At 38.4% G+C, this 14,505-nt stretch overlaps 1 non-coding gene and 1 pseudogene across 1 annotated transcript; both read right to left on the bottom strand.

Moving 5' to 3' along the window:
• Positions 1-1,221: 1,221 nt before the first annotated feature.
• On the bottom strand, positions 1,222-1,328 carry LOC136156607 (U6 spliceosomal RNA). Its single transcript, XR_010661101.1, has one exon. It is a non-coding gene; the product is annotated as a U6 spliceosomal RNA (small nuclear RNA).
• A 1,362-nt stretch (positions 1,329-2,690) lies between these two features.
• Positions 2,691-14,121, bottom strand: LOC136157282 (ubiquitin-conjugating enzyme E2 G1-like; annotated as a pseudogene).
• Positions 14,122-14,505: the final 384 nt, after the last annotated feature.

The raw sequence follows: 14,505 nt of genomic DNA, 5'->3' as shown, positions 1-14,505 counted from the left end.
AAAAAAATCTGCAGTATAGAATAGAGGCAAAGGAATATGAAGAAGGAGAAGGGTTTGAGGGTAAACAGCATTTTAAATAGCAAACATAGAAGTTAAGTAGAAAGCTATAGCTGTGCATTCTTTATTCATCCATACTTCACATTGGGTAACTGAAGGGCAAAAATAAAACCAAATTTTGTATTGTTTGGGGTAAATTTTAATAATTTTAAATCTGAATTGAATTTAGAACCAACTCTTCTTGGTTCGTGGGGATAATGACTGAAAAGTGCTCTCAACAACGAAAAATGTTATTACTACGTCCAACTCAAGAGATGGGTGCAAATAAATATGAAAGGGATAAAGCACCTGGTGAGGACCACTCCTCTGAAGTCATCATTAAAGATCAAGTACTTGTGACTTCCCTGGTGGTTCAGCGGTTGGGATTCCGGGCTTCCACTGCAGGGGGCGGGTTTGATCCTGGCTGGGAAACGAAAATCCTACATGCCAGGTGGCACAGCCAAAAAAAAAAAAAAAATCAAGTAACTGCTTATTGAGTAGTTCAGTATTTGAACTAAATGAGTTGAAAATTTCCTGACATACAGAAGAGATAAGAGCAAAGGAGAGTGTGTCAAAACAAAGAAGATACAAAAGTTAAGTAAGTGAAAAGAGTTTAATGAAGCCTGGATGGTTTAAAGGAAATTAATATATGCTGATTTTGTTTGAAAATATTTATTATATAACAAAACATATATATTCTGGAAAACAATCAGATGAATGCACTTGAAAAGTTTTTGGATTACTCATTATAATTTATAGACCTGTGGTATTTTTCCATCCATTTGTACAGGTAATCAAGAAGTTGATAATAATACTCCTAAAATTGAGATACTATAAACCAAAATAGAATTGTTAGGGTTTTTTGCATTAATTTGTGCAATACTTTTCTTTCATCCCACCTACTAGTAGGTAATTTGGAGTAGGTAGTATTGTAACACTTTACAAATGACTCTCTAGTCTATACACCAAATGTAAGAAATATCACTGATTAATGTTCAGAAACAGGTCCTGAGAAATCTACATAAATCAACATGTAATTGGGAGAAAGTAACTCCAGCTCCTTTGAGAAGATATTCTCTCAGTGCCTGACTTGGGCATTGTGGGTAAAACTGTGACGATGATGCTTCATAGCAGTGATTGGTCCACATGTTTGAATTTTTTTTTTCATTTATTTTTATTAGTTGAAAAAATATGGAACGCTTCATGAATTTGTGTGTCATCCTTGCGCAGGGGCCATGCTAATCTTCTCTGTATCGTTCCAATTTTAGTATATGTGCTGCCGAAGCGAGCACCACATGTTTGAACTTTTATTATGTTTAAGATGGAAACATATTATGTTAAGATGTTTAAGTGATTTTGAACTCCAAAATCACTGCAGATGATGACGGTAGCCACGAAATTAAAAGACGCTTGCTCCTTGGAAGAAAAGTAATGACCAACATAGACAGCATATTAAAAAGCAGAGACATTACTTTGCCAACAAAGGTCCATCTAGTCAAGGCTATGGTTTTTCCAGTAGTCATGTATGGATGTGAGAGTTGGACTATAAAGAAAGCTGAGCACTGAAGAATTGATGATTTTGAACTGTAGTGTTGGAAAAGACTCTTGAGAGTCCTTTGAACTGCAAGGAGATCCAACCAGTCCATCCTAAAGGAAATCAGTCCTGAATATTCATTGAAATGACTGATGCTGAAGCTGAAACTCCAATACTTTGGCTACCTGATGCGAAGAGCTGACTCACTGGAAGAGACCCTGATGCTGGGAAAGATTGAAGGCGGGAGGAGAAGGGGACGACAGAGGATGAGATGGTTGGATGGCATCACTGACTCGATGGACATTAGTTTGAGTAAACTCTGGGATTTGGTGACAGACAGGGAGACCTGGTGTGCTGTAGTCCATGGCGTTGCAAAGAATCGGACACGACTGAGTGACTGAACTGAACTGAAGATGGAAACATTTTAAAAAATGTGCTTTAATTATAGACATGGAAATAATTATTTCTCTGCCTGATCCATCATCCTGCCAAGGCTGAGATTTTTGTAACTATTGCTTTGTCCAATGCATTTATAAACAGACATTCCACAATTCTGCTAGAACTGTTTTCAAGTTACTACTGTAGATGATTTGTCTCAAGAAATATTAAATAAATACTCCCATACATTTTTTTTAAAAAAAGGAAATTAAATGGAAACTTTTAGTCCTAATTGCTTTTCATCTGACTTGCTTTAAGGAATCTTTTAAAAGTGGTAAGAAACAATAGGGAAAGAAAACCTGTTAAAATCTTTCGGAATTTATGTGATTCTTATTCTACTACAAGAAAACATTATCTGGTGCAAGGTATATTTGTGGATGTACATAAACACATGTATAGTACTATCTGGATCATATTGTGCTATGTACAAGTCTTTACAATTCTTCCTGAAGGTTAAAGCAGTTCATTAGAATTCGAAATGCATAATTATCTGTAAGTTGGCACTTTTTAGGCTCTTGTCAACATTGATACTGGCATGTTTTTTTGGAGCCCAGTTTTAGCCTTTTTGCCAGCTTGTTACAACAGAAGTCCAGCAATAGGTGAGTAGAGTGCAAGGAAAACAGTGCCATGCTTCTCAACTGCAGTCCCTGAAAAAACGGAAGTTACAGCTGTTGAATAAATGTCACTCAAAAGCAGTCTCTTGGCTTTTCCTCACACAGCACGCAACTTTCCTTTTTTTTAATTAATTCATTTTACTGTTTCAGGCCTTAGTTGTGGCATGCGGGATCAAGTTCCCTGACCAGGGATCAAACCCGGGCCTCCTGAAGTGAAAGTATGGAGTGTTAGCCACTGGACCACCAGGAAAGTCCCCCAACATTTCATTTTAATTCACCATTTCTGTCTTCATTCTTTCACAGCATCAATATTAGCACATGAGTCTCCATTAGGGTCTACCAGCATAGGAATGACACTAATCATGATTGTTTCCACAGTGGGAATAGGCAGCCAGCGTTCCTCAGGTTTTTCATAGCCATATTTATCTTTTTCAGGCTTGTGAAGAATAACAATGCATGTTTTACCATTTTTATCAACATTTGGGCACCAGATTTCTATAATGAATTTTATTTTAGGAAGAACAATAGTAAGGATTGCCCATTGATAGAGATCATAGTCATCTATCAAACCTGCTGAAAAGCCTTCCACTGGATTTTTTAAATTAATTAATTAATTTTAATTGGAGGCTAATTACTTTACAATATTATGGTGGTTTTTGCCATACATACATTGACATGAATCAGCCATGGGTGTAGGGTGTCAGATTTACTTTTTAACACCCCTGGAGTTCAGAAATCCAAAAGTGGATAGGCAGAACTGGGTTCCCACTGGAGGCTCTGAGGAGAACTTGTTGCCTTGTCTTTCCTGTCTGAGACAGGTTGCCTGCATGCCTTGGTTCAGGGCCCCTGCCTCCATGTTCAAAGTCAACAGCTTGACATTCACCCTATTGCCCTCTTTTTTTTTTTTTTTTTCCATTTATTTTTATTAGTTGGAGGCTAATTACTTTACAACATTGTAGTGGTTTTTGTCATACATTGACATGAATCAGCCATAGAGTTACACGTATTCCCCATCCCGATCCCCCCTCCCACCTCCCTCTCCACCCGATCTCTCCGGGTCTTCCCAGTGCACCAGGCCCGAGCACTTGTCTCATGCATCCAACCTGGGCTGGTGATCTGTTTCACCATAGATAATATACATGTTTCGATGCTGTTCTCTCGAAACATCCCACCCTCACCTTCTCTCACAGAGTCTAAAACTCTGTTCCGTACATCTGTGTTTCTTTTTCTGTTTTGCATATAGGGTTATCATTACCACCTTTCTAAATTCCATATATATGTGTTAGTATGCTGTAATGTTCTTTATCTTTCTGGTTTACTTCACTCTGTATAATGGGCTCCAGTTTCATCCATCTCATTAGAACTGATTCAAATGAATTCTTTTTAATGGCTGGGTAATATTCCATGGTGTATATGTACCACAGCTTCCTTATCCATTCATCTGCTGATGGGCATCTAGGTTGCTTCCATGTCCTGGCTGTTATAAACAGTGCTGCGATGAACATTGGGGTGCACGTGTCTCTTTCAGATCTGGTTTCCTCGGTGTGTATGCCCAAAAGTGGTATTGCTGGGTCATATGGCAGTTCTATTTCCAGTTTTTTAAGAAATCTCCACACTGTTTTCCATAGCGGCTGTACTAGTTTGCATTCCCACCAACAGTGTAAGAGGGTTCCCTTTTCTCCACACCCTCTTCAGCATTTATTGCTTGTAGACTTTTGGATAGCAGCCATCCTGACTGGCGTGTAATGGTACCTCATTGTGGTTTTGATTTGCATCTCTCTGATAATGAGTGACGTTGAGCATCTTTTCATGTGTTTGTTAGCCATCTGTATGTCTTCTTTGGAGAAATGTCTGTTTAGTTCTTTGGCCCATTTTTTGATTGGGTCATTTATTTTTCTGGAGTTGAGCTGCAGGAGTTGCTTGTATATTTTTGAGATTAATCCTTTGTCTGTTGCTTCGTTTGCTATTATTTTCTCCCAATCTGAGGCTGTCTTTTCACCTTGCTTATATTTTTCTTTGCTGTGTAAAAGCTTTTAAGTTTCATTAGGTTCCATTTGTTTATTTTTGCTTTTATTTCCAATATTCTGGGAGGTGGGTCATAGAGGATCCTGCTGTGATTTATGTCGGAGAGGGTTTTGCCTATGTTCTCCTCTAGGAGTTTTATAGTTTCTGGTCTTACATTTAGATCTTTAATCCATTTTGAGTTTATTTTTGTGTATGGTGTTAGAAAGTGTTCTAGTTTCATTCTTTTACAAGTGGTTGACCAGTTTCTTCCACTGGATTTTTGTTGAGTTCTACCAACTGTCTTCGCCAAGAGTCTGGGTTGGCACTGGGGATTTGGAAGGACTGAGGACAGGCTCTGGGGCTGCTGGAGTTAGGTGTGCTGAGGAATCAGGGTCCCCACCACCGGCAGGTCCAAACTGAGGGAGGCTGGGCTGGGGCAGCGGTATAGGATTTTGCTCGCTCTTCGTTCCTTCAACCGGTCTGGTGAGGCCCACCTGTGCCTCCCCCTGCCACTGCCTAACTCAAGAGAATATTTTATTTTATTATTATTATTTTGGGCCACACCACAGGGTTTGTGGGATCTTAGTTTCCCTACCAGGATTGAACCCTGACCCATGGCAGTGAAAGCGCCACGTCCTAACCACTGGTGTGCTGTACTTCGTTGCTCAATTGTGTCTGACTCATTGCAACCCCATGGACTGTAGCCTGTCAGGCACCTCTGCCCATGGGGACTCTCCAGGCCAGAATACTGGAGTGGATAGCCTTTCCCTTCTCCCTTCTCCAGGGAATCTTCCCAACCCAGGTATCAAACCTAGGTCTCCCACATTGCAGGCAGATTCTTTACCATCTGAGCCACCAGGAAAGCCCAAGAATACTGGAGTGGGTAGCCTATCCCTTCTCCAGGGGAACTTCCCAACCCAGGAATCAAACCAGGGTCTCCTGGACTGCAGGCGGATTCTTTACCAGCTGATGAACCACTGGACTGCCAGGGAATTCCCAAGAGACTCGTTTTAGCTACAAAGACAGAAACAGACTTGAAAGTGAAAGAACTGAAAAGTATAGTCCAGGCAAATAGTTACCAGGAGAGAGCAAGAGTGGCTAAACTAGTATCAAACAAAACAGATTTTAAGTTTAAAAACGTACAAGAAACAAAGGACATTATATATTAATAAAAGGTTCAATACAGCAAGAAGATAAAATGATTATGAATATTTACATACCTAATAATAAATCATAAAAATTCTGAAGCAAAAATTGACAGAATTGGTGACTTTGTCAGTCTAGGTTAAGACTTCCAATGCAGGGGACACAGTTTCAATCCCTGTTTGGGGAACCAGATTCCACATTCTGCTTGGCCAAAAAATAAATTTTTTTTTTTAAATGGACAGAATTGAAAGGAAAACAAGACAGTTCTACAATTATAGCTGGAGTCTTTAATATCCAACTCTCGAGTGGGTGGTTTAGTTACTAAGTCATGTTTGACCCTTGTGACCCCATGGACTATAGCCCACCAGGCTCCTCTGTCCATGGGATTTTCCAGGCCAGAATACTGGAGTGGTTTGCCATTTCCTTCTCCAGAGGACTTTCCCTACCCAGGGATTGAACCCGGGTCTCCTGCATTGCAGGCATATTCTTTACCAACTGAGCTACCAGGGGAGCCGCCAACTCTCAATAATGGATAGAAGGGAAAAAAAAAAAAAAAGAAGACAAGTAAGGAAACAGAGGACTTGAACAACCCAATGAGCCAACCAGATTTAATAGACATACACAACACTCTACTAACAATAACAGAATACATATTCTTCTCAAGTGCACATGGAACATTTCTCAGAATAGAGAAAATATTAGGCATATATTGAGATAAAGTGTCACAATAAATTTTAAAAACTAGACAGCATACAATGTATGTTCTCTGACAACAGTGGGATGAAGTTAAAAATCATTAACAGGAGGAAAATTGGAAAAAATCACAAATGTGTGGAAATTAAACGATAGATTTTTATGTGATTAGAGCTATTCATTTATTTAACCACTGTGATGTGAGCACCTATTTTGTGCCAAGTCCTAATTTTCGTATTAGATATATGTTGGTGACTCAAAAATAGACACGTTCTCTGGCCGTATGGTACTTACTGTCTAGTAAAGGGGATTGTATGATTTTAATTATAAACTTTTTTCTTTTTAAGCAACCAGTGGATCAAGAAGAAATCACACGGTATTTCTAAAAATACACTTAGAGATGACTGACAACAAAAACACAATGTACCAGAACTTATGGGACACAGAGAAAGCGGTGCTAAGGGGCACAGTTACAGCTCTAAATGCTTCTGTGAATAAATAAGACCTCAAATCAACAACCTCACTTTACAGTTTAAAGAACTAGTAAAAGAAGAAAAACTAAACCCCAAACTAGCAGAATGAAGAAAATTATAGATCAGAGCAGAGATAAATAAAACAAGGAACAGAAAATTGACAAATCTTTAAATAGATGGATTCAAACAATACTCAGATGACTAATATCAGAAATGAAAGTAAGGACAATTCTAGAGAAATCAAAATTATTACAAGACAGTACTTACTATAAGAAAGAGCTTCCCAGGTGACATTAGTGGTAAAGAACCCACCTGCCAATGCAAGACGCATAAAAGGTGCGGGTTCAGTCCCCGGGTTGGGAAGATCCCTTGGAGGAGAGCGTGGCAACCCACTCGAGTCTTCTTGCTTGGAGAATCCCCACGGACAGAGGAACCTGGAGGGCTACAGTCCATAGGGTCACAAAAAGTCAGACATGACAGAAGCGACTTAGCACACACGCACTCTAAGTAATTGTACGACAACAAATTGGATAACCTAGTTGAGTCAGACAAATTCCTAAAATCTCAAAACCTACCAAGACTAAGCTACAAAGAAACATAAGTAAGGAGAGTGAATCAGTAATCTAAAAATCTCCCAACGGGAATAAAAAGCCATCAGTTGTTGTCTTCACTGGTGAATTCTACCAAACGTTTAAAGAAGAGCCAACACTAAACTTTTCAAAAAGTTAAAGTGGGAACGTTTTCTAATTCATTTCTAAATCTTTCATTCAGGGTAAATCAGCATTACTCAGATACTAAGTTCAGTTCAGTCGTTCAGTCGTGTCCGACTCTTTGCAACCCTGTGAATCGCAGCATACCAGACCTCCCTGTACATCACAAACTCCTGGAGTTGACTCAAACTCATGTCCATCAAGTTGGTGACGCTATCCAGCCATCTCATCCTCTGTCGTTCCCTTCTTCTCCTGCCCCCAACCCCTCCCAGCATCAGGGTCTTTTCCAATGAGTCTTTTCCACTCTTCACATGAGGTGGCCGAAGTACTGGAGTTTCAGCTTCAGCATCAGTCCTTCCAATGAAACCCAGGACTGATCTCCTTCAGGATGGACTGGTTGGATCTCCTTGCAGTCCAAGGGACTCTCAAGAGTCTTCTCCAACACCACAGTTCAAAAGCATCAATTTTTCAGCACTCAGCTTTCTTCACAGTCCAACTCTCACATCCATACATGACCACTGAAAAAACCATAGCCATGACCAGATGAACCTTTGTTGGCAAAGTAATGTCTCTGCTTTTTAATATGCTATCTAGGTTGGTCATAACTTTCCTTCCAAGGAGTAAGCATCTTTTAATTTCATGGCTGCTATCACCATCTGCAGTGATTTTGGAGCCCCCCAAAATAAAGTCTGACACTGTTTCCGCTGTCTCCCCATCTATTTGCCATGAAGTGATGGGACCAGATGCCATGATCTTAGTTTTCTGAGTGTTGAGCTTTAAGCCAACTTTTTCACTCTCCTCTTTCACTTTCATCAAGAGGCTTTTTAGTTCCTCTGCACTTTCTGCCATACGGGTGGTGTCATCTGCATATCTGAGGTTATTGATATTTCCCCCGGCAATGTTGATTCCAGCTTGTGCTTCTTCCAGCCCAGCGTTTCTCATGATGTACTCTGCATATAAGTTAAATAAGCAGGGTGACAATACAGCCTTGACATACTCCTTTTCCTATTTGAAACCAGTCTGTTGTTCCAAGTCCAGTTCTAACTGTTGCTTCCTGACCTGCATATAGGTTTCTCAAGAAGGAGGTCAGGTGGTCTGGTATTCCCATCTCTTTCAGAATTTTCCACAGTTTATTGTGATTCACAGAGTCAAAGGCTTTGGCATAGTCAATAAAGCAGAAATAGATGTTTTTCTGGAACTCTCTTGCTTTTTCGATGATCCAGCAATGTTGGATACTCTGATACTAAAGCCAGGCAAAAACACTACAAGAAAAGAAACAACAGACCAATATTCCTTATGAAAGTTGAATCAAAAATCCACAAAGTACTAGCAGACCAAATTCAGCTGCATATTAAAAGGATTTTACACCATAATCAAGTGAGATTTATCCCTGGAATGCAAAGATGGTTAAACATACAAAAATTCATCAGTGTAATGCACCATGTTAAGAGAAAAAAGAAAAGCACATTATTATCTCAACTGATGAAGAAAAAGCATTTGTCAAAATTTAATACCCATTCATGATAAAAACAAACAAGAAACTAGGTATAGAAGGAAACTACCTCAATATAATAAAAGCCATATGTGAAAAATCCACAATGAGCATCATACTCATGGTGACAGACTGAAATTTTTTCTTCTAAGGTTAGGAAAAAAACAAAGATGTCCACTTTTGCCACTTATACTTCACATAGAGCTAGAAGACTTAGAATAAACAATTACACAAGAAAAAATAGAAGTTATCTAAACTGAGAATGAAAAAGTAAAATTATATTTGTTCACAGATAATATGGTCTGTGTAGAAATCCTAAAGATTCCATACATACACACACACACTCAAACCCATTAGACATAATAAACAAATTCAGCAAAATAGCAGGATACAAAGTCAAGACAAAAAATCAGTTGCATTTCTATTCCCATAGGCAAGCTGGAAAAAAAAGTTAATTTTTAATCCCATTTACAATAGTACAAAAAAATTTAGGAATCAACTTATTGGAAGAATTGAAAGACTTGTACAATGAAAACTACAAAAATTTTCTAGAAGAAATTGTAGAAGACATAAATAAATAGAAAGACACCCTATGTGTCTTTGGATTGGAAAAATTAATAATTTATGAAGTCAGTACTACCCAAAGCAAACTACAGATTTAATACAATCTCTATCAAAATCCCAGTGACTTTTTTTGCACCTATCCTAAAATTCATACAGAATATCAGGGCACAAAATAGGCAAAACAATATTGAAAATGAAGAATCAAGTTCTTGATTTCAAAACTTACTACATTAATCAAAACAGTGTGGTACTGGCATAAATTACAAACAGATAGGTTAATGGAACAGACTAGAGAGTGCAGAAATAAGCCCTCACAAAAACAGTCAAGTTATTTTCAACAAGGGTGCCAAGACAATTCAATAGGGAAAAGACCGTCTTTTCAAAACATGGTGGGAAAATTCAGTATCTACATGCAAAAGAATGAAGTTTCATTGTTACCACCATTGAACTCAAAATGGACTCAAGACTTAAATATAAGGCCTAAAACTATAAAAACCCTTAGAAGAAAGCATGGCCAAAGTTTCATGACACTGGACTTGGCCGTTATTTTTTGAATATAATACCGAAGACACAAGAAACAAAAGACAAAATAGACAAATTGGACTTTATGGAAAAATTTTCTAATGTGGATCAAAAGACACTATCAACAAAGTAAAAAGGCAACCCACAAAATGGGAGAAAACATTTGCAAATCATACATTAGATAAAGGATCAATATCTAGAATATACAGAACTCCTAAAACCCAACAACAAACAAAAAAAACAAACTCAATTCAAAAATAGGTAAAGGACTTGAATAGACATTTCTCCACAAAGATATATACAAATAGTCATAAGCATATGAAAAAATTCTCAACATTTCCTTCTCCAGGGGAATCTTCCCAACCCAGGGATCGAACCCACATCTCCCACATTGTAGGCAGACGCTTTTACCATCTGAGCCACTAGGGAAGTCCTAATTAGCTATTAGAGAAATGCAAATCAAAACTACAATGAGAAAGTACCTCCATCTCCCAAAATAAAAAATAAGTGTTGGCAAGAATGTAGAGAAATTGGAACCCTTGGGCACTGATGATGGGAATATAAAAAAATATTTAAAATAAAATTACTGTATAATCCAGCAACTCCACTTCTAGGTATACACGCAAAAGAATTGAAAGGAGCTTACATTGAGTCCCATCTGAGAAATGCTGTTTCAACTCCACAGTGGTTTTAATTTGCATTTTCCTAATGGCTGATGTTGAACATCTTTCCATGCAATTATTTGTATCTCTATTTCTTCTTTAATTAGATGTCTCTTCATGTCTTTGCCCATTTTCTATTTGAATTTTTACTTTTGAGTGATGGAAATTCTTTACATATATTCTATATAGTAGACTTTTGTCAAATACATGGCTTGCAAATATTTTCTGTCACTTTGTAGCTTATCTTTTCATTCTGTTAACAAGGTTTTTTACAAAGCCAAACTTCAAAATTTTGATGAGTTTCAGGTTATTGATTTTTCCCCCCTATGGGTTTTACATTTTACATTTAAACATGTGGTCTATTTTAAGTTAATTTTTGTATAAGGTATGAGACAAGTCAATACTTTTTTCTTTTCTTTCTTTTTTATAAGTTTTTGTCTAAGGATGGCAAATTTCGTAGCATCACTTGGTGAAAAGGCTATCTTGAAGAGAACAAAAGTCAAGCCATATATTGGGAGAAAATCTTTACAAAAGACATCTGGGAAAGGGCTGCTACCCAAAATATACACAGAACTCTTGAAATTCAACAATAAGAAAATGAACCACCCAAATTAAAAATGGGCAAAAGACCTGGACAGACATTTTGACGAAGAAGACATATAAATGGCAAATAAGCACATGAAAACCTAATCATTGTCAGAAGTCATTAGGTAATTTCAAATTAAAACACCAGTGAAATAAATGAAATAGCACCATACACCTCTGAAAGTGAAAGTCACTCAGTCGTGTCCGACTCTTTGTGACCCCCATGGTTACTATATAGTCTATGGTATTCTCCAGGCCAGAATACTGGACACTTTCCCTTCACCAGGGGAATCTTCCCAATCCAGGGATCAAACCCAGGTTTCCTGCATTGCAAGCGGATTCTTTACCAACTGAATTAAAGGGAGATTTTATATACACCTCTTAGAGCAGCCAAAATCTAGAACGTGACAGCACCACACGCAGATAAGGATGGTGTACAGTAGGAACTCTCAGTCATTGCTGATGGGAATGCAAAGTGGTACAGCCACTTTGGAATTCAGTTTGGCAGTGTCTTACAAAACTAAAATACTCTTAGCATGTGATCCAGCAGTGATGTGCCTTGGTATTTACCCAAAGGAGTTGAAACGTAAGTCCACACAAAACATACACACTGACATTTATGGTGGTTTTATTCATAATTGCCCAAACCTGGAAGTCACCGAGATGTCCTTCAGCAGAAAAATGGATAAAATGTGGTACATGCAGCCAATAGAGTACTGGTTAGCAAAAAGAGAATGTGAGCTAAAAAGCCATGAAAAGCCATGAAGGACCAAAAGTGTATATTTCTAAGTGAAAGAAGGCAAACTGAAAAGGCCACATACTGTACGATGCTAGAAGTGAAGTGAAGTCGCTCAGTCGTGTCCGACTCTTTGCGACCCTGTAGACTGCAGCCTCCTAGGCTCCTCTGTCCATAGGATTTTCCAAGCAAGAGTACTGGAGTGGGTTGCCATTTCCTTCTCCAGGGGATCTTCCCAACCCAGGGATCAGACCCAGGTCACCCGCATTATAGGCAGACGCTTTACTGTCTGAGCCACTAGGGAAATGATGCTAACCATTTGCCATTCTGGTGAGACAGTCAATTCCTAGGAAGGTTAATCAGAAGTTTGGTGTTCCTGAGGAGGAGAGAAGGGTCTGGGGCTCTCAAGGACGAGATAGGGGTCTGGAATTCTCAAGGAGGAGGAAAGGACAAACTTTTTTTCTACATTCCTTAGTCTTAGTAAGGATTATGTAACAACAATGTATCTTGTTCAAGGATATGTTTCTCCTTAACAAGAACCTTTAGACTAATCCTGTTATCTTAAAATGTATGACAAAAACCACTACACTATTGTAATTAGCCTCCAACTAATAAAAATAAATGGAAAAAAAATGTATGTTGTGAGAGTGGGTCTGATAAAAACATCTAGGGCCTTGCTACGACTAGCAAGGGGGCACTCTCATCCCCCTTCTGATGTCTATGTCAGAAGCTTTCTCTGTCCCTTTCAGGCTTTAATAAAACTTTGTTACACAAAAGCTCTTGAGTGATCAAGAGCTGGTCCCAAAGTTAAATCTTCTTCGGAGATCACGAATCTGACATCGTTCACCATAAACTATCACTGGAGAAGGGAAGACTGAAGACAATAAAGAGATCGGTGGTTGTGGGCTTCCTGGTGGTCCAGGGGCTAAGACTCTGTGCCCCTAACGCAGGGGGTCTGGGTTCAAACCCTGGTCAGGGAGCTAAATCCCACGTGCTGCAACTAAGAACCAGCACAGCCAAATAAAAAAGTATTTAAAAAAAGAAAAAGAAAAGAGATCAATGGTTGTTAGGAGTGAGGTGCGGGGTGGAGGAGGGATAAATAGGCAGAGCACAGAGAATTCTTAGAGCATTGAATCTATTCTGTGTGATACTATGATGATGGATACATGTCATCATACATTTGCTCAAAATCATAGAATGCATAATTCCAATAGTGACATCTAATGTAAACTATAGACTGTGGGTGGTAATGGTGTGTCGATGTACTTTAGTTGATTATAACAAACATACTACTTTTGTGCAGGATGTTGACAGTGGGGAGGCTGTGCATGCTCTGGGCAAGGAACTTTCTGTACTTTTGGTTCAATTTTGCTGTGAACCTAAAACTGCATTAAAAAATGAAGTCTTTTAAAAAAACTGATAATCTTTCTTCCATCGAACTGCTTTGTATCTTTGTCAAAAGTCAGAATGGCTTCTGTTGGTCTATTTCTGGGTTCTCTGTTCTGTCCCATTGAGCTATTTGCCTATCTTTCTACCAATACCACATGGCCTTTATTACTATCATCTTGATTGTTGTTTTTGTTTAGCTGATAAGTCGTGTCCTACTCTTTACAACCCCATGGACTTCAGCCTGCTGGGCTCCTCTGTCCATGGTATTTCCCAGGCAAGAATACTAGAGTGGGTTGCCATTTCCTTCTTCAGGAGATATTAATAGGAATTGTGTTAAACCTGAATACTAATTTGGAAAGAATTGCCATCTTTACTATGCTGAGTGTTCTGGTACACAAATACAGTATGTCTCTACATTTATTTGGGTCTTCTTTGATTTCTATCATCAGGATTTTGTAACTTTCGGAACAGATCCTCTACATGGTTTGTTTAGATCTTACCGGAGTAAGATTACCTTTGGCATGATTGTAAATGGTATTACATTTTAAATTTTGGTTTCTTTATTATTAATACATAGCAATGTGCTTGATTTCTTTGTGTTGCTCTTATATTTTGCAAATTGCTAAACTCATTTGTTAGTTCTAGGAGTTTTTGGTAGATTCCTTGAGATTTTCCATCTATACAATCAAGTCATCTACAAATAGGGTTAGTTTTATTTCTTCCTTTCCAATCTGCATGCTTTTCATTTCTTCTTTCAGCCTTATTGCAGCTGTTACAGCTTCTGATGTGAGAATAGACATTTTGCCTTGTTGCTGATTCTAGAAGGAAATCTTTCAATCTTTTACCATGGTTAAATTTAAGTTTTCAGTTTTGCTAAAGCGCTGTTGCAGGAAGTTTCTTGAGAGAT

The sequence above is a fragment of the Muntiacus reevesi genome, chromosome 1 (genome assembly GCF_963930625.1).
Source record: "Muntiacus reevesi chromosome 1, mMunRee1.1, whole genome shotgun sequence".
Taxonomy (NCBI): Eukaryota; Metazoa; Chordata; class Mammalia; order Artiodactyla; family Cervidae; genus Muntiacus; species Muntiacus reevesi.
The sequence above is the reverse complement of the archived record's forward strand: the minus strand, read 5'-3'. Positions and strand labels throughout refer to the sequence as shown.